Source organism: Petaurus breviceps, unplaced genomic scaffold (genome assembly GCF_028583685.1).
Source record: "Petaurus breviceps papuanus isolate PSGF00001 unplaced genomic scaffold, PetGlider_PUasm1.0 90792, whole genome shotgun sequence".
Classification (NCBI taxonomy): domain Eukaryota; kingdom Metazoa; phylum Chordata; class Mammalia; order Diprotodontia; family Petauridae; genus Petaurus; species Petaurus breviceps.
In genome coordinates, this window is record NW_027187347.1 from 16,663,016 (window position 1) to 16,675,709 (window position 12,694).

A 12,694-nucleotide genomic window follows, 5' to 3' on the forward strand; every position below is an offset into this window, starting at 1 on the left:
AATCTATAGTCATCCATCAGTCTCCAGGCCATTTTCCCTGCCCCTTGAATCAGATCTATGTCTAGAAGACAGTCTTCCTCTGTAACCCAAGCCATCCTATGAAAGTTGATAGCCCTTCAAACAGCCTGGAGGCCAAGTTCTTCAGCCTTCTCCCCTGACATAATCTGTCTGCATCTCCCCCTGTAATAGGAATGGGAATTTGGAGATCCCCCCTACTTTGAAAGTAAACTCTGCCCTCTAATAGGCTGAATGTAATTACATGGATCCTGTGATGGAGGGAATTTGATGAAGGGAGAAACTGAGCCCACAGGAAACTGGGAATCAGAGCTAGACTAGATGCCTGGTGAAGAGGATGTTCAGGCAAAAAGTCGGGCTCATGAATAAATATTGATCTTATATTGGTTTGTGGGAAGGCTAAAGGATGCTGTGGCTCTCTATGTTGTTATGGCCTGTTAACTTCTTTACTACTATAATGGAATAGGCTTGGGGTTTGGAATAGGTTTGGGGATTTGGCTTTCTGGTGTCTAAATAAATGCTTTGCTTCTGGACTCTATATGGAGAGTTTGTTATATTTTGTGATCAAGCACCATGCAGGAATGTTTATAGTCATGGTCTTTATCATGATCGTGGGCACTGTAAATATTGCATTGGCACTATACCCCCTCACACGCTCTATGTTCCAACCAAAACAGCTACTTGTTCCCCACAGATACCATTCCATTTCTTGTTTCCATCCCTTTGCAAAGTTCTTTTCCCAAGAACATGCCTGAAAGCATCTCTCTCCTCACCTCCATCCATCTCTTACAATCATTAGCTACCTTCAAGGTCCAGTTAAGATGCCAGGTCCTACACAAGTCCCTTTTACTGCTCTCCTCCTTGTCATTAGGGCTCTTCTTATTGACTTACTTTTTATTTACTCATCTGTGTACATACTGCATTCCCCAGATAGAACATAATATCCCTGAAGATAGAGACTATTTTATTTTTGTCTCTATATTTCCAATGCCAGCCATGTATAATGGGTGCTTAATAAATGCTTATTAATTTTAATTGAGCTGAATCTTCACTCCACATCAGCTAGCCACAGAAGAGCTATATCTTAGATGACAAAGTGAATGGAGGATGTGGCCTGCCATATAAAGCCTTCTGAGCTTGTATTGGTCTGATCAGTCACAGTCAAATATGCTGCAACTTGACTCCAACATAGTGATGTCATTTTAGTCCTTTTCTAGAATGAAAGACACCAACCAACCAACAACCACTAGGTACTCAACAAATGTTTTACTTACTTGATTATACAATACATTTAATGTTTCAAAGAAAAGTTCCTGCTATTTCCTATGTGAATGAAGCTTTTCATGGACCTTAACTTTTAATAACTTTGAACAGACCAGATTAAGGGAACAATTGTGTTTTCATGGAAAAAAAAAACTGCCCTGTGGGGATTGTTTTCATGGAGAAACGCCCCCTTGCTCAAGGACCTAGCAATCTGTGAGGAAAAACAATATGTACATAGATATGGATAGATAGATAGATAGATAGATAGATAGATAGATAGATAGATAGATACAGATATAGCTATAAATAAACCTGTAATTTTATTGGGGGCAGCTAGGAGGTACAGTGTATAGAATGTCGGGTCTGGAGTCAGGAAGACTCATCTTGAGTTCAAATCTGGCTTCAGATACTTCCTAGCTGTGTGATCTTGGGCAAGTCACTTAACCCTGTTTGCCTTAGGTTCCTCATCTATAAAATGAGGTAGAGAAGGAAATGGCAACCTACTACAGTGTCTTTGCCAAGAAAATTCCAAATGGTGTCATGAAGAATGGGACATGACTGAAAAAATGACTGAACTGTGATTTTTTTCCATCTAAAGCAATGATTCTTAAATCTTTTTGTGTTATAGACTCCCAGTTAGCAGTCTTGTGAAGACTAAGAACCCCTTTTCAGGATAATGTTTTTATGGTGGTAGGTCTACCCAGAAGGATTACAACGAAAACCAACTATATTGAAATGTAGTCATTAATTTTTTTTTTTTAAGTTCGCAGACTCCAGATTAAGAACTTGTGGTCTAGGGAACTCCTGGGTGAAGGAACTTCTCCCACCAATTCATATCATGCGTTCTCTGCTACTTATACATTTACATAGTATATATGTATGTGCACATAAGTTTATGTATATATGTATCAGGTATACATATATGTTCGTGTGTATGCATATAGAACCATGTGTGCATGTATCTAATGCATATACACATATATGTATAATCCTATGTGTGTGTGTGTATATATATATGTGTGTATATATATATACCTGTATGGTGTACACGTGCATATATACATACATATCCTTCTTCCAAGAACTTGGAGAGATTTTTGGTCATCCTTGGCAGTCCAAAACAGTCATTGACCACATTTATTCTCTTAGAAGGGCGAGAGATCAGGAAATATGTTGAATCTTCACCTTTAGAAATATGAGTCAGGATTAACATTGAAATGGACCTTCTTTGATAGAAGTTCTGGTCTTATTTGTCACAAATTGGGTTGTGAGAACAACCGTGGACAAGTAAATGTAGACATGCATGTATCTCCATGTATGTGTGTATATATATGTAAGCACATGCTTACACACAAACAATTAATAAATATAAGGTAAAGGGAGGGAGGTAACTAGCAATTGAGCAGGATCGAGAAAGGCTCTCTTAGAAGGTGACAAGAGAGATAAGCTTTGAAGAAAACTAAGGATTCTGAGAGACAGAGTTGAAGAGAGAGTACATTCCAAGCCAAAGATACAGCAAGGGCTAACCTGGTGATGATGGTGATGGAGTCATCATATGGATTTGGAATCAGAGGAACTAGGCTCAAATCTCAGATTTGTCACTTCCTGTGTGTCCTTGGACAAGTCACTTTATTTCTATGACCCTCATTTTGCTCCTCTGTAAAACAAAGACTGGACAAGAAGACCTCTAATGGCTCTTCCTAGTCATCCTGTAATGCTCACTCAGTCTAGGAAATTACCGTGTTGCTACTGGGTACCCTACCCTACCAGTTTCCCTCTTCTTCCAAGGCTACTCCTTTACTTTCTGCAAGACCTCAAAACTGGAGGTCTTATTATACCTGACTCTTTGTAACCCTACTTGGTTATTTCTTGGCAAAGATACTGCAGTGGTTTGTCGTTTCCTTCTCCAGTTCATTTTACAGATGAGGAAACTGAGGCAAGCAGGATTAAGTGACTTGCCCAGGGTCACACAGCTAGTATATGAGGTCAGATTTGAGCTCATGAAAAGGAGTCTTCTTCACACCAGGTGTGGCACTCTATCCACTGCACCAGCTAGTTACCTGTTCCCAGAGGATAGCATTATCTTTTTTTGATGAACATTAGGAATCGTTCTGAGTCTCAATTCTGTGGCCTATTGCAGCAATGCAGGGCAAATCTTTTTTTTTTTTTGGAGGGCAATTGGGGTTAAGTGACTTGCCCAAGGTCACACAGCTAATTTGTGTGTGTGAAGTGTCTGAGGCTGAACTTGAACCCAGGTCCTCCTGACTCCACAGCTGGTGCTCTACTCACTGCGCCACCTAGCCACCCCTAATGCAGGGCAAATCTTGATACAGATGGATCTATTATGGATCTGTGTATGTGTGTGAATGTGGGTGTGGGTGTGGGTGTGTATTCAAAGTGTGAAGCAAATTGTTTATGTTTAATAAGGCCTCTCCTCAGATATAGGAAAGATAGGTAAGTGCCTGAATTAAAGGATGACAAAAAGGTAGGCGTTTTGGTCCAAGGGGTCGACAAGTCTGGAAGAAATCAGGAATATTGGTTCAAACAATAAAGCTGCTGGTAAAACAGTTCAAAAAATAAAGGCCCAAATCCACCAGTCAGCAAGAATTCAGATCCTGGGCTAACCAGAAAGATGTGGTGTGCGTTCAGAAGCAAGGCTTAAAAGTGAAATGGCGTAGGGCTAGTGAGAAGGGGATAGATGGATAATAACTACTCAGAAGATAATTAGAAGAAAACCAAAGAGGTAAAGAATGTGCTTTGAATAATGAAGATCTGCTTCATACCAAGAGTCAGTTGAAGGCCCCATCATGTTATGTCCACACCCCCTCCTTGGGGTCTACTCCCTCCCTCACCCTCCCAACACACTTCAGGTACCTGGAAGATGCACAGTTGTGGGCCCAGACTGTTCTCTCTCCCTGTTTTTGGAAGCTACTGTGCAGGGGGGAAAAAGACAAACAGCAGAGTCCTGCTCCTTGACATTTATTTCAATTCCTGTATATTTGACATTTTTCACGACAGCTATTGCCAGAGAACCTAGATTTATTCCAAATTGTCATTTCTACCTAGTACAACATAAGTCAGCCTCTAGATCAAATGGTTCAACGTGACATCTCTAAAGAATGGATCACAAGAGCAGTAGCTCTGTGTGACCCTCTTATTTGCTCCCAGTAATGGGCAACAGCGAATAGCAGGCATTATGCTTGAAAAGTCACTAACCTGCTCACACCCTTTGAACCGGCAATCCTACTACTGAGCAGAAACCCCAAGGAGTCCATGACAAAAAGAAAGGTCATTTATATGACAAAATAGTCATAGCATCCCTTTGTGGTAGCCCCCCAAAATTGGAAATAAAATGGACATCCGTTTATTGGGAAACAATTCAACAAATTGTGGTAGGTATATGAATGTATAACCAGGCTTCTAACCAAGCTTGGACCATTTTGCGTGCTGAAGAAGACATAGTTCTGGCTTGGCTTGACACTAAATATCTGCATAAGGGATAGAGTTTAGTTCAGAGTTTCTTGGGAGAAAGATATGAATAAAGGATATTCCCAAGGAATAGAAAGGAAAAAAATTGGAAGTTGCAGACATGTAGGGAAAGCCAACTCCTCAATTTTTTTCCCTTATTTCCATCTTGCCTCCCTAAAGACTTTGGAGAGAGAACTGTTTGAGTGAGATTGGGATGTCTTGCCTGGTTTGTGTTTAAAAAAAATGTCCCCACTCTCATCTCGATAACTTGTTCATACTCGTACATTCTCCCATTTCTGATTTCTGTTTGCTTGTATAAATAATTGTATAAATGGTTTGCTCATATTTGCTACTTGGGATGGTCTTTTCTGTATCAAGAGTTTAATGAGAAGGGGCCAAACTGGTGAAAATAAGTGAAGCACTAACCTTCCTCTCAAGAAGGACCTGTGAAGCCACTTTTCTTCTGAACTTATTACATCCCTAGACCAGCAATCCTTGAGGGGTAAGACAGCTATAACTCTAGTTCAATACCTCTCTTGGATAGAGGGATGAGGAAGAACAAATACCCAGCTGTAGCCCATTTCCTGAGTCCCTCAAGGAAGAAATTGCCATCTCCCCATCTCCCTGCTAGGGATCATTCTCTCTCATGCTCTCCACAAGTCATGTGCTATGCATTTAGACAATTTTAGGTTATCTAAATGTATAGAGACATTGTGTCATAATATATATGGCAATGAAAGAAACATAGACTGTGGGGGTGGGGGCAAGGGTTCACATTCCCACCTCAATTGATGTGGGAAGTGAATAAAATTGCAAATGGGCAAACACAATGGCTCATGTCCTTTAATTTACTTTAAAAATACAAACCTCTTTGAGTCAAGAAATAAAGAAATCTATCTGGTTGAAGGGATCAGTCGTGTCCATTGAGCCTATGTATAAAATAGCAGTCAGTCCATTGCTAAGCTTAGTCAAGAGGGGTCCAGCCGAGCAATTGAAGATTTCAGTTCTAGAGTTGAGGATTCCAGTTCAAATCAAGCCCCTAAGAAGGAATCAACCTGGCCCTGAGAGAAGAGGTTTTTTTCCCCCATCTTCACCCATATTGGCCATGTCAATAGAGAGACTGGACCAGGAGAGGGAAAATTCATTCAACTGGGAACAGAGAGACACAGTGAAGAAAAACCAGATACACTATGGAAAAGTAGCTCCAGGACTCAGAGTCAAGCAGAGAAATATCTAAGAAGAACTTCATGAAGATTCTATAAGGGAGAAAAGGCTTGCGATGATAAGGAGTTGTGAACTTACTAAGTATGAACCATATGAACTCCCTAAGTATGAATGCATTCTTTCCAAGGACAATGTGTGTATAAGAGAAGAACATGCCCCCATGAGGAGAGGAGTGTGGGTGGCTCCTGCAACAGTTGTCCTTGCTCTAACTGCCTAATAATTGTTGCTGTTTAATAGTTTCAGTTGGAGGGGTGGCCAGGTAGCACAGAGAGTAAGAGCACCGGCTCCAGTGTTGGAATAACCTGGAGATCGAATTCCAGGCTCAGACACTTAGCACCCACCCAGAAACACCTGGCCGTGTAACCTTGAGCAAGTTACTTAACCCCAATTGCTTAGGGGCGGCCAGGTGGCTCAGCGAGTAAGAGCACCGACTCCAGTGTTGGGATGACCTGGATCAAATCCGGGCTCAGATACTCAGTACCACACCCAGAAATAGCTGGCCGTGTAACCTTGAGCAAGTTACTTAACCCCGATTGCTTTAAAAAAAAATAGTTTCAGTTGGGTCCCCACTTGGAGTGTTCTTGGCAAAGACACTGGAGGGGTTTGCCTTTTCCTTCTCCAGGTCATTTTAAATGACTTATCCATGGACTAATACCAGAGCTGGGATCCAAACCCAGGCCCAATGACTCCAAATCCATTATTCTTTCTACCATATCACACTAACTAATACAAATTGAAGCTCAAGAAAGAGGTGCTTTCTAGGTAGTATTTGGATGGAGTACGGAACCTGTAGTAAGATAGACCCAAGTTAAAATTCTTCTCTTATTAATTATGTGAGACTGACAAGTCACCTAACTTCCATGTGCCTCAGTTTTTCTCATCCATAAAATCAGGTTAATAATAGTTCATACTTCCCAGAAATTGTTTCAAGGATCAAATTCATTAACATATAAAATCCTTGGTAAACCTTAAAGTGCTCTATGAATGCTAAATAATAATAATAACAATAGTATGGCACTGGAGACTACATTAAAATAACTTCTCTCTTCCTCTGATGTTTTTGTTCTTTAATGAAAAGGGAAGATAATCATTCAAAGGTCCTTATTGGGCTCAGCATGAAAACAAGTCTTTAAGTATTTGCTCATATCCATGCGATGGACCACTGGGATTGTGGGAGAGAAGGAGAGAGGAAGAGAGGGAGCAGTGATGGAGGGTGTAGTTGAAAAGTACTATTTACATGGAGAGATTCCCTTTGATTCAATCAAGACATCTATTAAATGCTTTCTATGTGTTCACCTTGACACTAGCTATAGTAGATAGAGTATAAAAAATGAAAGCTAAAGCCTTCAAAGTGCTTTCAGTCTAATGGGAAGGAGATGTTATATGTGCATGATGCAACATAGAAAGTTAAAGGGGAAGGGAGAAACAAGCAAAGAGCTATGAGAAATATGAAAGATTTGAGGAGGGCAAGATCACATACTCCTGTCAAGGCAGAGAAGGTGGCATTGAAGTTGAACTCGAACAATAGTGGACAGTTTGTCCCAGTGATAGGGGAAGGCAATAAGACAGAACAAAAACAAGAATGAGACTGGAGAATAATACAGTTTGACATGTTTACATGTAATATGTAAAGGGGATCAGTGTGAAATAAAGCTAGATGGGTAGATCAGAGCCAGATCACGGAAGGCCCTAAATGATTGCCTCTAAAGTTTTGTCTCAGTTTTAGTGGAGATAGATCATGCAACTTAAGGAAAAAAAAAACAACCGGATTACAACTTCAGTGCAACACAGAAGATATGAAGGTATCTTGCTCCCTGGCTAAGTTGGTGGCAATTACCACAGATCACTTGTAGACAAGTTAATCAACAAGGCCCAGGGGAGTTAAATAGGAAAAACATAAAGAGGAGGAACAAGGGATTAAGGGATAAGAAAACTTATTGACTACTAACTTGCTGTTCTCTTCCTCCTGCCTGCTTCCTCCAATAGTCAGCAGCTGAGCACATCTTGCTGTTTCTTTAATTTAATCAATAGCTAGGTGGTGCAACAGATAAGAATGCCCAGGCTAGAGTCAGGAACACTCATCTTCCTCAGTTCAAATCTGGCCTCAGACACCTACTAGCTCTATGACATTAGGCAAGCCACTTTAATTGTGTTTGCTTCAGGTTCCTCATCTGTAGAACAAGCTGGAGAAGGAAATGGCAAACGATTCTAGTATCTTTGCCAAGAAAATTCTAAATGAGGTCACGAAGAGTTGGTCATGACCAAAAATCAACTAAACAACAACAAAAGATGAAGCACTGGCTAGCAAGCTGGGTCTGGAGTCAAGAAGACCTGAGTTCAAATCCAGTTGCAGACACTTAGCTGTGTGACCCTGGACAAGGCATTTAAACTCTGCCTCAATTTCCTTATATGTAAAATGGGGATAATGATAGTTCCTACCTCCCAGGGTTGCTGTAAGGATCAAAAGAAATAATAAGTACTAACCATAGTGTCTGACACATAGTAAAAACCATAAAAATGTTAGCTATTATTAATCCTTCATCTGCCTCAGGAAGAATAAATTACATTCAATTTTATTGTAAATCCTTAAGAAGGAAAGTTTGATTTTCTTGTTGTCTTAGTTTCTGATTTGCAAAACAAACCAAAAAATGGTAACGGTCGAAAGTATGCAGTAAAAAATATTTTTCTTCTCTCTTTTCTCAGCATTCCGTATGGACAGCAGATCGTAGAAGGGAAGGAAATGTGAGGGATGAGTATATAAGGATAAATATAGTTGTTGCAAGAGAATTCATTTTTTAATGAAATCACCATGAGATTTGTAGACATGGCTCAGAAATCGATCTCTCAGATCAGATGACAGACCTGAAGATGTGCCTTATGAGAACCATCAGAGAAACTTAAATGAGCCTTTTTTGAAGAATAAACACTGAAAAGCCAAGGAATTTCAAATAGATCAGCATTTTGACTACGTAAAGACGATGGTGAAATAACTGACTCTAAAAATTACCATTGTAATTTTTCAGCTTTCTCTTCCCTAGCAAGATCTCTGAGTGTGATCCTTTTCTGGCTAATATTAACAAGTGGGCGCTGTTCCTAGCCCATCCCGGATTCAGGCTCTGGTGGGGGAAAAGTGGCAGCAATAATGATTTGTGCCCGTTCCCCAGCTGTCCTTCACTCCATTTATTACTGGAAGTTCTAAAAAAGCATTTGAGTGTTTAAAAAGCCATAAAAATGAGGTTTAAAGGAAATCAGAAAGCAGATCTAAAAATAGTCTAGCATTAGGCCTAAATGCTAGAAAACAGGCAGAAGTATATAGCCACTGTTTCTCATTTAGTTTTCAGTTTTTTTATTAGAATCTGTTTCTTAAAGGAGTTGGTATCCCAGGTGAGAAAATGGATCCCAAGCAGGAAGGGAGGACAGAGTGGTGTTCTGGGATTTTCTTCCTCTTCTCTGCTTAACCTGTACCACTTATGTAATTCGTGAGAACAGACTCCAAAACCTGAAATAATTTTTAATAGTATTTAACTTTTTCCCAATTACATGTAAAAACAATTTTAAACATCTACTGTTTTTTAAAGTTTTGAGTTCCAAATTCTATGCCTCCCTCCCTCCCCTTCCTCCTCCCGGAGATGTAAGCAATCTGACACAGGTTATACATGTGCAATCACATAAAACATTTCCATGTTTCCTGAAATAATTTTTAAAAGAAATTTATTTGATCATTTGACAGAAGAGAACAAGCTGGAAAGAATGGGTGGCCCCCTCTCCCCAGGTTCTAGAACACTTACATTATATAGGATTTTGACAAAGGTATCCACACACAGGTTACACAGTAATCACATTTAATTCAGTTAAGCAATTTCACCAAGAGGGCAACTTGAAAGCAAGGTAGAATGAGATGTAAAAATAAAATTTGGCAAAGGTACAAAGGAAATCCAAAACACAGGTTTAGGTGGACCCACAACAAGTCGTGGGTGTGGTAACCCAAAACAATATTTTGGGTGGATTCAGGACCCAGGAAAACCCAAAATTATAATTATCACTGGAGTTCCTAGAGAATCAAACAACATTTGGGGAGCAAACAACCCCTAATCACATAAAGCTGGATTTAAACAGAATAATAATTAGTAATTTTTATAAACAATAAAATGAAGCCTTTTTCCCATACTTGAAAACCCAAAATTGCCAAGGATGAGGAGTGTGACAGCTCCTTTGTTACCATCTACCACTGTCACCAAATCTCTGCCTGTTCTCAAAGCATATAATTCCTTTGTTCCCCCTATTACACCCAGAACAGAAAGTAGGTTTGGTTTGGTTTTATTTTTCCAAAGAACTTTACTCACAACTAAAGGAAATACTTAGATGTCTATTCATAGGGATACCTATCTCATCAATTTCTCCAAGGATACGGGCTGAAATCTATCCATGCCTGTCCATCCTGTATCACTCTTGTCCATGTTCTCCCAAAAGCTCACCAGAAGGAGTTCACCTAACCTGGTAGAGGACTTCCTTGCTTTCTCCCAACACTGAAAGGATGCCATTGGAACATTAGCTGTCCAGCTGTCATCCCTGTCCCTGGCCATGTGACCAGCCCATGTCCTTTTATCACACAATTCTTTGATTGTGTCTTTTACTCCTGTTCATCTTCAGAGCTGGTCACATGTGGCAGCCTGCTCACATCTACCACCATGTATTTCTCCATTGCCCTCTGGGTGATATTCACCTTCATTTCTTCAGAGGCCTTGGTCTTTCTGCCATATGGTAACACCAATAAAATTCCAGCATTGAAAAGACGGGCCTTTACTTACAGGAGAAGCTTAGGGGTGAGGATGGGGTATAAGAAGAGCTTTGCTATTTTCCAAAAGGAAACCAATACACTTTCTTTCCCCCATTCAACCCTGGGCCCATCTCACGGTCCATCTGTATTGTGTGTCTTAAATAAACACATTGCTGGATAAGCTCTAAAGGTCTGTTGGCAATCGGAAAAATGAATGAATGAACATCTGTAAAATGGGGATAATAACAGTACCTACCTCCCAGTTGTCATGACGATAAAATGAGGAAATATTTGTAAAGTATTTTGCAAACTTCAAAGCACTATATAAATGCTGGCTATTATTATTTTTATTTCATCCATTAGGACTTGCCTGTATGGCTGGACAGCCTAAATTCATTTCTTTTATCACAGATCAAGTCCTGCAGCTTGATGCAATCACCATGACATCATTCCTAAATGGGAATTCTGGAGAACCCACCCCATCTACCTGCAAACCCTCTTCAACATCCACTCTACTCTGGATCTCCTCCATTGCCATAGCAAATACCTTTGACAAGTATATTTCTCTGTTCCATGCTTCACTGGATATTTATTCTTTGAAGGTCATTGAATGGGGTTGTTTCTGTTTATACTTTCTAAGGAATCCTGGGGGATCTAATGTACACATGGGAGATACTCATTATAAAGGAGTCTGTAAGATGATATTGTTTTCATTGTGTTTGACCTGCCAAAATTTGTACTCTGAAGCAGCAATTTCAGTGTACGCAGGGTCACATCATCTTGCAATGATGAGTGATTAAAATTAGACTCTAACAGAAATAGAAATTTCTTAACTAGCTATAAATGACCAACAAATTCCTGGGCTCATACCTTCTTGTTGTTGGTATTGTTATTCAATCATTTCAGTTGTGTCCAACTCTTCATGACCCCATTTGGGGTTTTCTTCTCAAAGATACTCAACTGATTGACCATTTCCTGCTCCAGTTCATTTTTTTTTTAAAGCAATCAGGGTTAAGTAACTTGCTCAAGGTTACACGGCCAGTTATTTCTGGGTGTGGTACTGAGTATCAGAGGCCGGATTTGATCCAGGTCATCCTGACACTGGAGCCGGTGCTCTTACTCGCTGAGCCACCTGGCCACCCCTAAGCAATTGGGTTTAAGTAACTTGCTCAAGGTTACACAGCCAGGTGTTTCTGGGTGGGTGCTAAGTGTCCGAGCCCGGGATTCGATCTGCAGGTCATTCTGACAGTGGAGCCGGTGCTCTTACTCACTGTGCTACCTGGCCACTCCTCCAGTTCATTTTACAGATGAGGAAACCAAGGCAAACAAGGTTAAGTGACTTGCCCAGGGTCACACAGCTATTATGTGTCTGAAGCAAGAATTGAACTCGTCTTCCTGACTCCAGGGCCAGCACTTCATCCACATCATCACCTAGCTGGTGTTCTGCCCCCATCTATGAAGCACCTAAATGACTTCCTGCCAACATGCTTTCCACATCTCCATGTGAATAGTTGCCAGGCTGGCCAAGGATAAAGTTTTCTATGTTCCTCTATCAGAAAACCACTGTGTCAAGAATGTTTTGTTCTAACTGCTCAGTATTTGTTTGGATTGTTTAGGAGAAGAAATAGTTAACTCTTTGACTGTTAGTCTGAGAAAGGAGCAATTCTATCAGCTGCAGTGAGAACCTTACTATTTGTTAAAGGTCCATCTATCATAAAGAGAGCTAAGAACTAAAGAACAAATGACTGGCAGTGTGATTGTTAACCAAGGTAAACATTGATCCTGCTTGGAGAAATATAGTCCTTCAATACACAAAGCTGCTGTGTTTTTCTTCAGGAAGGATGAGTAACATGTAATGGAGAGAACAATGGACCGAAAAACAGGAAACGTGGGTTTGAATCCCACTTCTCCCATTTACTAGTTTTAGCAAGTTATTTATTCTCAAAG